Genomic DNA, 11,527 nt, shown 5'->3' with positions numbered 1-11,527 from the left:
AACCAGTGAATCTATTAAAAGAGAGAAATAAAAATTTACTGGGATTTCTCATGGTTGCTATGCCTTCTGAATACTGTTGTGACATTTCTGCTGGTTTTAGAGCTTGCATTTTATATTGCTGGATTAGTGATGTCCTGTGTACTTGCTGGTTCTTGGCTATGCTTGAACACTACCTTAGCATTTCTTTGTAATGGCACTAAGACAGTTATCCAAGATAATAAATAGTATAGTGCATGATTCTGTGATTCTCATGGTGATATATTGTAACCATGAATATTTAAAAATATTTTAATGGGGAAGAGTGCTTATAACATGTTGAATTTTTAATAAACCCTTACCTTCTGTTTTTATAAAAAAAATCTTTATTTCTGTATTGATTATGGCCTCAGTAATTAGCATAAGGTTGGAAAATGATTAAAAGAAGGCTTTTGGAATCTGCATTGTTCTGTTTAATTGCTCCTCAACCAATGATTCGCTGTTGTTTTTGGCAGTTGAACAGACTTTGCCTGGCACCGTGCATTTCCCTTATTTATGTCTGTGAGATTTGTCTGTTGTTGACTGGCAAAGGCACGCAGCTTTTTTGTATATAGTAGAAGCTAGACCTGCAGAAACAATAAGTGTTGTTATGTGCCTTAGAAAATACTAGGTAAAGTACCTATGGCACCCATTCCCACAGCATTTGAGTACTTTACAGTATTACCATAGTGATACCTTCACAACAGCCCTGCCAGTTAGGGGTAGTGCTGTTATCCCTATTTTACAAATGGGAATTGTGCCATACACAGATTAAGGGCCAGACCCACTCTGGCAAACTACAGTCCAACATGGGATTTAAGTAGAATTTCTGTGCCTGAGTTGTAAAAAGCTACCCAGAATAGCCCCACTCCTTTGATCACAAAGCCACTCAAGTGCCAGCATTTGAACTGCAATGATCCCCACAGGCCTGAATTTAGGCTTCTGCACTTGCCTTAGAAATATCCCATTTTGAGCAGCTAGGTACCTAACTCCCACCTAAGCTCCACTGTGATTCCGAATGGAGGTGAAAGGTGTCCAAATCCCCAAAAGTGGCCTGAACTGTTAGGTGCCCTCGGAGCATGCCTTACATACCATAGGTTCTAGTTCAGTCCAGAGTACCCCCAGTCACTCACCCAAGAACAGAGCTAGAAGCAATGGAGGCGTGGCAGATCACAGTTAAAATGTAGTTTCTGACTCCTCTCATGGAAACCAGCTGAAGATGTTTGCTGCAGAATTGACTGAGCCTTCTCTTTGTGTCTAACAAACCTACTGCTCACAGTCTTGGAAAACTAGAAGCGACTATAAAGAAAAGAGGAACATTACAACATCTCGTGTATGATGCACTACTTAAAATATTAGCTGGGCTTAGTACATCTCTTGTCATGAGAAAAAGATTGAGATTCATACGTTTTTCAGGCAACCTACTGGAATTTGTTAGAGAAGTTAGCATCCATTTTTTAAGTTGTGAACTGCAACTCCTAGAATCTCCTTAAAAAAGTATGGAGATAAGATGATCTGGTGAGAGCCAATTATTTTATAAATGTAAACTTCATTTTAAGAAAAGGAAAGAGTGGTGTACAACATTACATATTTATGGATGCATTTTTGTTCCATTGTCATGTAACAGAATAAATAATACATTAGTTTAAGTGTTACCATTTATTTCCTTGTTGCCTTGATATTAGAAAATAAAATGTCTCCAGTTTCTGTGTTTGCATAGAGGAATTCAGTTGACATTACCAGTCTCAATAAGATGTGGTGCACATAGTGGGCATTTCTTATTTTTAAAGGCAAAATCATGACTATGTAATCTATTTTTCTCCAGGTGAAAAGTTGATATTTTTATAATAAATACGTTTTGTGTTTATATGACTGAGAAAATAGACATGATATTAGAAATTACTTTGATGATTTAGGTGTCATTCATATCTATCCTGTCAGCTGTCAAAGCTCACCTTAGAGCTACAACGCTTGTTGGACCAAGTAGACAAAAGAGCTCTTGAGCAAGAATGGCAGGTGTGAATAAGAATGTGGAATTTGGACAATTGGTTTAAACCCCAAGAGATTTACATGTCCTGTTCAAAATACTATTTCATCTGGTTTAACCCTGAAAATCCTAAACCAGGGTCTCCTGACACTTACAATGGTACGCTGACATCAGTGGACCAAAATCACGGTTTGACTTAAGTGAGATTGCAACTAGATGCATTACAAATTAACTTGACCTTTAATTCCTATTTTTGTTGTCATAGGGTCTGATTTGACCGGTGATGAGTCCTACAGTCCTGACCCAGTGAAGCATGTAAACATGTAATTCAGTTTAGCCAGGTGGGTCTTGATTAAGTGCCCATACACTCCCATCGATTTCAAAGGTCTTTGATCAGGCACGTGAATAGCATCGAATTCTGTATCTGTTGCTTACATAGTTGAATTTAAGCTTGAATCATTTTCTGGTATAGAGCAAGAGACCATCTATTAGCTTTCCTGAAAGATCTTTATATCCTTGATGTCCTTTGTATATTTTTGTCTCTTATCCTTCATCATAATTCCTTCCAACCACACAGAGGAACAAGAGATTTACTTCCTGCTAAGTGAAGAGTAGAAGGGTAATCTGGTTTGAGTAGAAGGAAAAATTGACCTGTATGGTTAAACTCAGTTGGACTAGATTGGAAGTCCAGCTCCTAACCTCAGAACTGAATATCTCCATTGCTCCATGGGTGGGTCCTAAAGAAAGAAAAACCAGTCTGTTATATGATTATTAAATTATTATAATTGTTACTGTACTGAGTTCCCCAGGTACAGTAGGTGTTTTGTGGTAAGTTTGTGTCTTTCAAAAGTAAGATTAAATGTGAGTAAAATACCATATATTTTTGAAAGTGCTAGTCTGATTTGTTTAGCACTGATTTGTCTAGCCAAATCATTTTCCTCATTAGTGTCTAAAATTTCAATTAAATGAGGAATTATTTTTTTCTTATTTAATTAAAAAATGAACAAGACCATAAACAGTATTTTAAAATCATCTAGCTCATTCTTCCCACGAGAAAATACCTTGGGTTCTGATACCACTTGTCTATAGAGGCTGAAAGAAGTGTACAATTCCAAGCGTTTCAGAATTTTTAAAGCAAAACACAGAAGCCGATCAAATTTTTGCTAGTGAGGGAGGGTTTGCTTACCATTCTGTGCATCATGGCACAGTTTCAGGCCAAGTGACTATACATCACAGTTAATTAAGAAACACTGCCAACTTAAATTGTCATCCACTCATACAAAATCTGGAGCAATAACTTGCAACATATTAGGGCATGTCTACATGTGTGCTTTAATGTGCATTAGCCTATTTTAATGCACATTAAAGCACCACTGACAAAATGCTGTTTAGTTAATATGCATTAAAATGTGTCACTTAAAAACGGTGCTGTTAATGAATGTCCATTACACAGACTAATGCACATTTTTCTAGTACCTCACAATGGAGAAGTGGAGAAGTGTTCATTTGTTACACTAGTGTGGATGCATCAAACTAAAAGGAACAAAAGCTATTTCCTATTCTTGTACGCTATTTTCTTCCAGTTAGGAGAGTTAACATAAAATGGAGTTTTATTTTCTGTTAGGTGAAACATCTTATGTGCAGTCTACATTTCTCCAGCAAGTGATTGAGAAGTACTCTCTTAGGGCCAAGCTTGTTGGAATTTGTGCAGATAACACCAACACTAATTTGGTTATGCTAGCAATACTGAAATAATTTGTGGTAACAACTCCAAGGAAAACTAGGAAATAAGATTTTTGGTATCTGTTGTGGTGCTCATATTATACATAACTTCCTCCAAACTGCAGTTGACTGTCTTCCCACAGACTTGGATAGCTGTGCTGTAAAGGTTTATACATAGTTTCACACTTACACTGTATGTGTTCAAGAGCTGCAAGACTTCTGTCTGTTTGTCAGTCCTGAGTATTTTAAATTACTAGAGCATGGCATCACATGATTCCTATCACTGGGACCAGCGCTGGACAGAATTTTGTTCATTTTTGATGGGCTTAAAGTATATTTCCTTTCTAAAGACAAATGTTGACACTGCTAAAGAAAGTCTTCAGTGACCTTAGTACTAAATTGTGCCTTTCCTTTGCCAGTAAACAAACAGCCACATTTCAGAAGACTGTAGAGGCAACCAAGAAAAATGATTTGTTGGTGTAATGGGGAAGACTGGCTCTGTTATTGGAAAGCGGTGCAGCCCCTTTAAGGACACAGTTTTTAGAGCCTAGCCAGCAGAGCAGGGGTTAAAGGATAGCCTTGTAGGCAGGTCAGCTGACTGGGGCCTCACATAACCAGTAGAGGGCTCAGGCCAGAGCTATATGAGCTCTGGGATCCAGCCAGTCAAGGAGGGCCAACCCTTGGTGTTATTGAGTGGGGAGCTCTTGAATGTACAAAGAAGCTGGAAGAAAGCAGCTCTGCAGGCCTGGAAATGAGAGAAAGAGTGAGAAAGAGAGAGACTTAGTTTCCTTCATTTTTCCATGTTAAGACTGGTGGCTTGGGTTTAGGACTAAAGAGGTGGCTTGGAGGTCCCATTTTTGTCCTAGGAGCATGTGCTTGTCTTGGGCCCTCCTGGGGGCAGGGTCAAGGCAGAGTAAGGGCTGGGGCCTAGAAGCCAGGCTTAGAGCAGTGGACCTGGGCTGTGGGACCAGCCAGAGCAGAGGGGTGGAAGCTGGGAAGACTAAAACCCCAACAAAAGATGGAAGGCCTGGAGACAAAAGGACAAGTGTCCAATCCGATTAGTGACTCAAAATTTGCGAGGCACGGGGCAAGGTGTAGGGGAGGTATGGAGCCATGCAATTAGCCCTTATGGCAAAGGACCACCACCACTAGGTGTTGCTTAGAGCAAGATCAGGCTTGAGAAGCCCTGAGGCAGCCTCCCTCTTATAACCATAAAGAATCTCAAGATATGGCTGGTGAGTAGAGGGGAGACTGTTCTCAGACTGAGCAGGGCAAAAAGAGGATTTTGTGTGCCTCCAGGGATTTACAGCCACCCCTGGGGATGGTGCCCTGTGACAGTTGGTGACAAAAGTTGCGCTGCAGATATGTTCCCTGCAGGGTAATTTTGTAGAAAGGTATACAGAATGATTTGTCACAACAGAAACAAAAAGCCTATTGCAATCTCTTGTAGATTGTGGGCAAATGAAGGAAGAAAAATTTTACAGTGCAGTTGACAATTTTTTTAAAACATGCCTGCCCTACTTCGAGTACTAGAAACCTGCCTTTGGGTGCACTGAAAAGCTTGAGTTGTGTCTGCTGAGAAATATGCTGGTATGGGACAAAATACAAGACAGCCTCATTACATGCCACACTAGGATTCCCACCTTAAGTATGTTGGATAAGAATTGTCTTTCTGATGAATGCCAATGCAAAATCAATCATCTCTCATCATCTTTCTGACTGGAAGTCAGAGAACACCTGTTGCTGAAAGGTGACCAAATGTTTTTCAAGAGTTGGGCAACAAGGCGGTATAAAGACCTAGCTAAGGTTATGGAATTCATGTTTTCTAGGCACTGCAGCACATTGAATGCATCTTTTCAATGATGAACAATATGTGGTTTCCTGAAAAATCATGTGTGAATGCTGTCACCATGAAGGCTATATTATCGGTGCAAGTTAATTTTGATCTTGATTGTACTGAGTTCTATGACAAGCTGCTGAAAGGCAAGCAGACCCTCCAAAAATAGCATAATCATAGAAATACAACTGGCAACTTCACACCCTGGAGAACAGCAAGACATTAAATGACTACCTTATTGTAAGTACATACTTTGACTGTTTATGCTGCTTGTAGGGGGGAATCTACTGCATTAGTTAATTCATGAAGTCAAACCCATTCAGTCTCTTTGGAGTCATATTATGTGTGTTTCACTATATTGCATATTTTTATCTATTTTTGCATATTTAAGTGAACTACTCCCTTGAACACTAGTAAATCTTACCAGGTGTCCCATTTTCAGCATAGGGAAATATGGTCACCCTAAGGACAAATGTCTGAAAAAACATACTCAGAGGTTATCAATACTTAGCTGGCAGATTCATAAAACTTATTATCTGGTGTCACAAATGAATCTGTTTTGGGCCTGGTACAATTTATTTTCATTAATGACTTGGATGATGCAATAGAGAATATACCTCCAAAAACTGTTGATGGCTCCAAGGGGAAGTTGCAAGCACTTTGGAGCATAGATTTTGAATTAAAAATGATCTTGATAAATTGGAAAAATGCTCTGGAATGAATAAGATGGAATCTGAAAGACAAATGAAAAGCAATAAACATAAGACAACCAGATGCACAGATGCAAAATTTAGAATACTTGGCCTCAGTAGTGAAGTAAAGGTTCTGGGGACCATATTAGAGTACAAACTGAACATCAGTAACTATTCTGGAGCAAAACGACAGTTAGCATTCTGTGGTATATTAACAGGAGTCTTGCATGTAAGAGTATGGGAGGTAATTATTCGACTCTACTTGGCATTGGCATGGTTTTGCTTTGAGTACTGTGGCCAGTTTTGGGCACCACAGTTTATTTGGAGAGAATTCAAAGGGGAGTAAGAGAAATGATAAACAGTGGATGGACTAGATGACCTCTTGAGCCCTGCATTTCTAGGATTCTATGATTTTTTAACCTCTTTTTGTAGCAGTGATTTCGCCAAGGTAAATTTTCCTTTTTTCTTTTTTCACTGTCCACCTTTCCCAACCACCAAATAACGGTTGCTATTAATTCTTTTTGATAATTTAACAAATGATAATTCCCTCATGGAAGGCTTTTTTGTCTTTCAAGGAGTATGCTGAGCTGCAGAATTATGTAGCAATTGTTATTTGAGTATGAAAATGTGGGTTTGTTCCATGTTCACATTTCCTATAACGATCACTGGAACTTCATGCCTCAGGTAAATGCAAAATATAACATCACGAGATCTGTAGTTCTGAGAAGGATTTGGACATTAAGGTATCCTTCCTTCCTTCTGAACACTATTGCTTTCAAGCTGCAGTGAGAAATATTTATATGTGAGCAGCATGTTAGTACCTGCAATTAGTTGAGAGGCGCATGAATGAGCACCTCTAAAGGGAGAGATCATGTTTCTCTAGAATTGCTGCAGTTTATTAGTTATTATACCACATGTAGATTTTAGTTCCTGAGCAGCAATGTAGGCTCACATTTTAGAAACCAATACAGTAGTGAATATACTTGGCAAGCGTATCTTACATATCTAAGGAGACCTACAACCAGTAGAGGGCAGTGATACACATATACATATACAAGATGCATTTGTGTTACACTTGGAAAAACTGCTGTAAATATTACAATTAAATCTGTCTTAAACTTTCATCAACAGGAAAAGCAAAGGTTTGTTGATAGAAATGGGAAATGTATATGGTTGATGGTAGAGAGGTGCTTGCTTAAAGAAGGAAAAGTATATAACAATCCCCTGAAGACATCAAGCAGTAAGAACTGAACTTATGAAGCACACATCTCAAACAACACAAATCTAACCACTCATTAAACTGGATCAGTTCAGCACAGTATAAGAGAAATCAACAACTCACTTCTGCATCTCAGTTAGCACAGTTCATAAAGTATGCAGCTCAATTAGTGAAGCAGTATATGTAGTCTGAAAATGTATTGCCTCAAGTCAGTAGAACATAGAGTTCAAGCAGCAAACTATGTGGCTGGGTAATTAAAAATGCAATCTGAGCCACAAATGCTATATAAAAAACTGGCTAAGTATATTTGCAGTTTGTCCTTTAACAACAGTTTAGTTGCTGACCATGTGCAGTACAATCTTGTATATACCTACAGTGGCTTTTAGAACTTTTTCTAAAAACAGATTTTGGTATAAAGAAACGGAGTATGTAAACTTTCTACTTTTGGCTTACTCTATTAACTCTACTGTACCTAGGTGCATACCAGATATTGTCTTTCATGATACAGATGAGCCTTGTGAAGCCCTATAGACCGCTAATGAGATTTTTGTATTGCTACTAGACAAGGCTGTCAGAACAGTACCACATACGGATATACCTTATGACTGGACAGTTACAGCTCCAAAATGTTATAGAAGTGTTTGCTTACTGGAGACTAAGGGACAAATTCTATATTTTTATACAGAAACATCTCACAGCAATTTCAGCTGGAGCTTTGACTAAGTCTGGATTGCAGGGTTCAGCCTCTACAAATTAGTGTTTTCCAGAATTTTCAAAGATTGCTGGCCTAGGAATTAAAGTGGAGAATGCATCAAGTATAGGCATACAGCAAGTCCTTCTGGACACACAGTGTGTCCAGGAAGCATGTTATTCCATGAGACTCTGGGTGAGGTCAAGAGGAGCTTCTCGATCAGGAAACAGGGAGTCAGCTGCAAGACACTTGCAAGGGCTGCAGCAAAACTATTGCCTCTTACTGTAAATAGCTGGATATAGGTTTTGTGTGTAATAAAGAGCTGTTTCAAGTGAAAAGCCCACAGACATAAACAATACCTATTATAAAAAACGAGGTGCTAGAAAGTAGATTTACTAATGAATATGGTGTGATATATTAGACTGACATTGGCTGCTTACAGAGGTCAACCCCCCCCCCAAATGGTGCTTTACTTTAAGATTGGTGTGCTTCCACACCGAGCATAACACATACCCAGAAGAGGCACTGCGTTAGTCTGACCCAGCTCGTCCAATGTCTGTATACATAGCGAACTTGAGTGGGGCTTTTTGGCGCTTTTATCTAACAGCTGATTGAATCACCTAATCTATACAGACACTGGGAAGCTGGGTCAAACTAACACACTTCCTCTTCCAGTAAAGCACCATTTTTTCCCATGTCTGTCAGCCCCCGTTGATGTTCAACGCTGAATAATATATTTCAATCTAGGAAATAATATAAGCACGCTCAGCATGGGGGCTTATTTGCATTTGACCTTTGTCTAGAAACACCTCTTGTAAATTGGCCCAAGTAAAAGCAAGATATTAAATTATGTAGTTGTGTCTTTTTTCCAACTATAGACCGGGAAGTTGCCATGATATAGCTTGCAGGAATAAATAGGGGAGCAGGAGACTGATCTAAAGCCTACTGAAGTCAGTGAGAATCTTTCAATGGGTGTTATGTTCCTAGAATGTAACCTTTCCCTTGCAAGGCTGGATGCAGCTGAAAGAAGCATCCAAAAATGTTCTGAAAACTAAAACATGTTGGATATATCTTGTTATGGCAAATGGTAATGTTTTCAGTTATTGAGTCCAATCCTGCAGTCCTTACTAAGGCAAAGTTTCCCAACAACTATACTGGCAAAATTCTGTTTCCTCTTCTATTGATTAAGTGTGAGTCCTTGATGGCACTTAGGGTGTAAATATTTTTATGGTGGCACAATGACTAAGCAAATAGACATCCAAGCTCCTTGTTACAGCACAAATGCCCCTTATTTGATGTTGCAACATAGGTGGTATGGTTTCTTGCTGGTGTTTTGTGGTGGACATGTGTTTCCTTTAAACGTGGTAGAGGATAAGCAGCCCAGACCTGCCCACACTCTCCAGCTACCTCTGGCTGGTGCTCTTGGAGCATTAGAGACCTGATCCTGCACACCCTGAGAATAGGAATTCCCTTAGTTTTGCCTGCAATTCTACGTGGTTTTTTCCTGGTTAGCTCTTCTGATAGGAGAGGTGTCTGGGACACAAATTGGTTGTGGGGAGGCAATGTTTGTTGTTTATCTTTTCATTGCTGTTCACATATTTGTTTTAATTATATTAAATATTATACTTTAAATGGCTTCAGCATGACTATGAAATTAATAAGGATATAAAAAAAAAAGTTGTTATACAACTACGGTTAATTATTTACAAGCCAGATTCAGCAACAGTGGTACTATAGCTGTCAGCATTGGTATTATTAAAATTAAAATGCTTTCTCTGAATACTGGGTAACCTGACTCATTTAGGTTAAATGCAATGAATGTTGAATACTCTGTTTCTCTTTGCCATCAGTGTTCAATTAGAGAGCACAATAACATCTCCTTCTCCCTACCCCACACACAAGATGTTTATTCAAAGAAATCTAATGAGTACACAGCAAAACAACTTAGCATAGGGGTTTTGTTTAGAAAAGGATACAATCTGATCAAAGCTATTTAGTTTAAAGCACAGACTTTTCTAAGACTGGGAAAATATTTTGCAATGATTTGATATTTTTATTTTTTTGTCCTAATTTTCATTATTTGAAATAGTTTAACATGCCCTTTGTGTAAATGTCAATTTCACGAGTTACTCAAGTTCTTTGCTTCAACTATGTCTGTCTTTGACTGTTTGTTCTTTGTAATTCATGGTAATGACTTGGTCACTAATGTCAAAATTACTTCTGCTCTCTGATTGGATGTTTGAAACATTTATAAACAGCATTCAGGAAATGAAAGGGGTTTTAAGATAGCAGTGCAAACACTTCTACCATGAGATTTCATGCAAATACATACTTTCTTCAAGTGTTCGCTTTTTATAAGCGTTCCTAAAAACAAAAAAATTGCTCAAATAAATGTTCATAGAAACCAAATGAAACAGATCTATGAACATTATTAAAGCCAGTTGGGCATTAATAAGAAAATGCTTCTGAAGTGAATTTGAGATAGATTGGAATTTATCTATTTGTAAATGACACTGCGCCAGTCCATTAGGATTCAAGCATCCCCTTAGATATAATGGCCTTTTTGTCCTACTCTTAATGCCATCCTAATGCATATTGATCAGAGAATATACACTTAAAGGGAAGTATATGGTGTCTTTTTATTGTAGTTTTGTATGTATTATGATACATTCAGGCAGATGCGGAGTGCCGGGGGGGGGAAAATGGAGTGGGGCCAGAAATGGAGTGGCAGGTCTCACAGGCCAGCTGGGCACTGTGAGTGTATCAATTTTATCACAGGCCAACTGGGCTGTTTTGTTCAGTTTCGGATCGAGGAGGCAAGGTTGGGAGTGAAGTAAAGGCAAGTTTATTATAGCTTACACCTACAACAGTTAACAGAAAGATAAATGTGATAAGCATATAATGCAGTATTAAAGAGCTAATAGTAAATAATAATAACAGATGATAACAACAGATAGATAGATCAATTCTGTTGCAGGCCAATTGGGCACTGTGAGGGTATTAGCCACTGGGCTGTTCAAAACAACAGATAGACAGACATGGGTTGGCAACTTATCGATAGTCCCTCAATGCCAGGTACGCGTCAAGTGATTCCAGCGAAGTCAGGTGTCCTCAATTGATGCTGTCAGAGGGTTTACTGGGGAAGGTTCCTTGATCAGGATCTGATCCTCATTCACACCGGAAGTCCGGGGTCTGGGCGTGGAACAGAAATGACCATTCTGTTCCCTCCTTCCTGCTGGTCACCTGATGCACGTGCTTTTTATACCTAGTCTTATGCTAATCTGTTGGCTTTAGAGCTACTCATAATCTTGCCCTATAGCTGTTACCCTATGGGATTGAAAGGTGTTAAAAATTATCATAAAAG

The 11,527-nt window shown here is 38.8% G+C and overlaps 1 long non-coding RNA gene across 1 annotated transcript in view; it reads right to left on the bottom strand.

Moving 5' to 3' along the window:
• LOC109287918 overlaps positions 1-6,311 on the bottom strand; it is an 18,868-nt gene extending 12,557 nt beyond the window's left edge. Inside the window, exon 1 of the long non-coding RNA XR_002095008.1 lies at positions 6,179-6,311. This is a non-coding gene — a long non-coding RNA (uncharacterized LOC109287918). The remainder of the gene's footprint in view (positions 1-6,178) is intronic.
• Between the last annotated feature and the right edge of the window lie 5,216 nt (positions 6,312-11,527).

The sequence above is a fragment of the Gavialis gangeticus genome, unplaced genomic scaffold, assembly GCF_001723915.1.
Source record: "Gavialis gangeticus isolate Ggan-Ray unplaced genomic scaffold, GavGan_comp1, whole genome shotgun sequence".
NCBI classification, from domain to species: Eukaryota; Metazoa; Chordata; order Crocodylia; family Gavialidae; genus Gavialis; species Gavialis gangeticus.
Note: the sequence above shows the minus strand (reverse complement) of the source record. Positions and strands in the feature narration are given on the sequence as shown.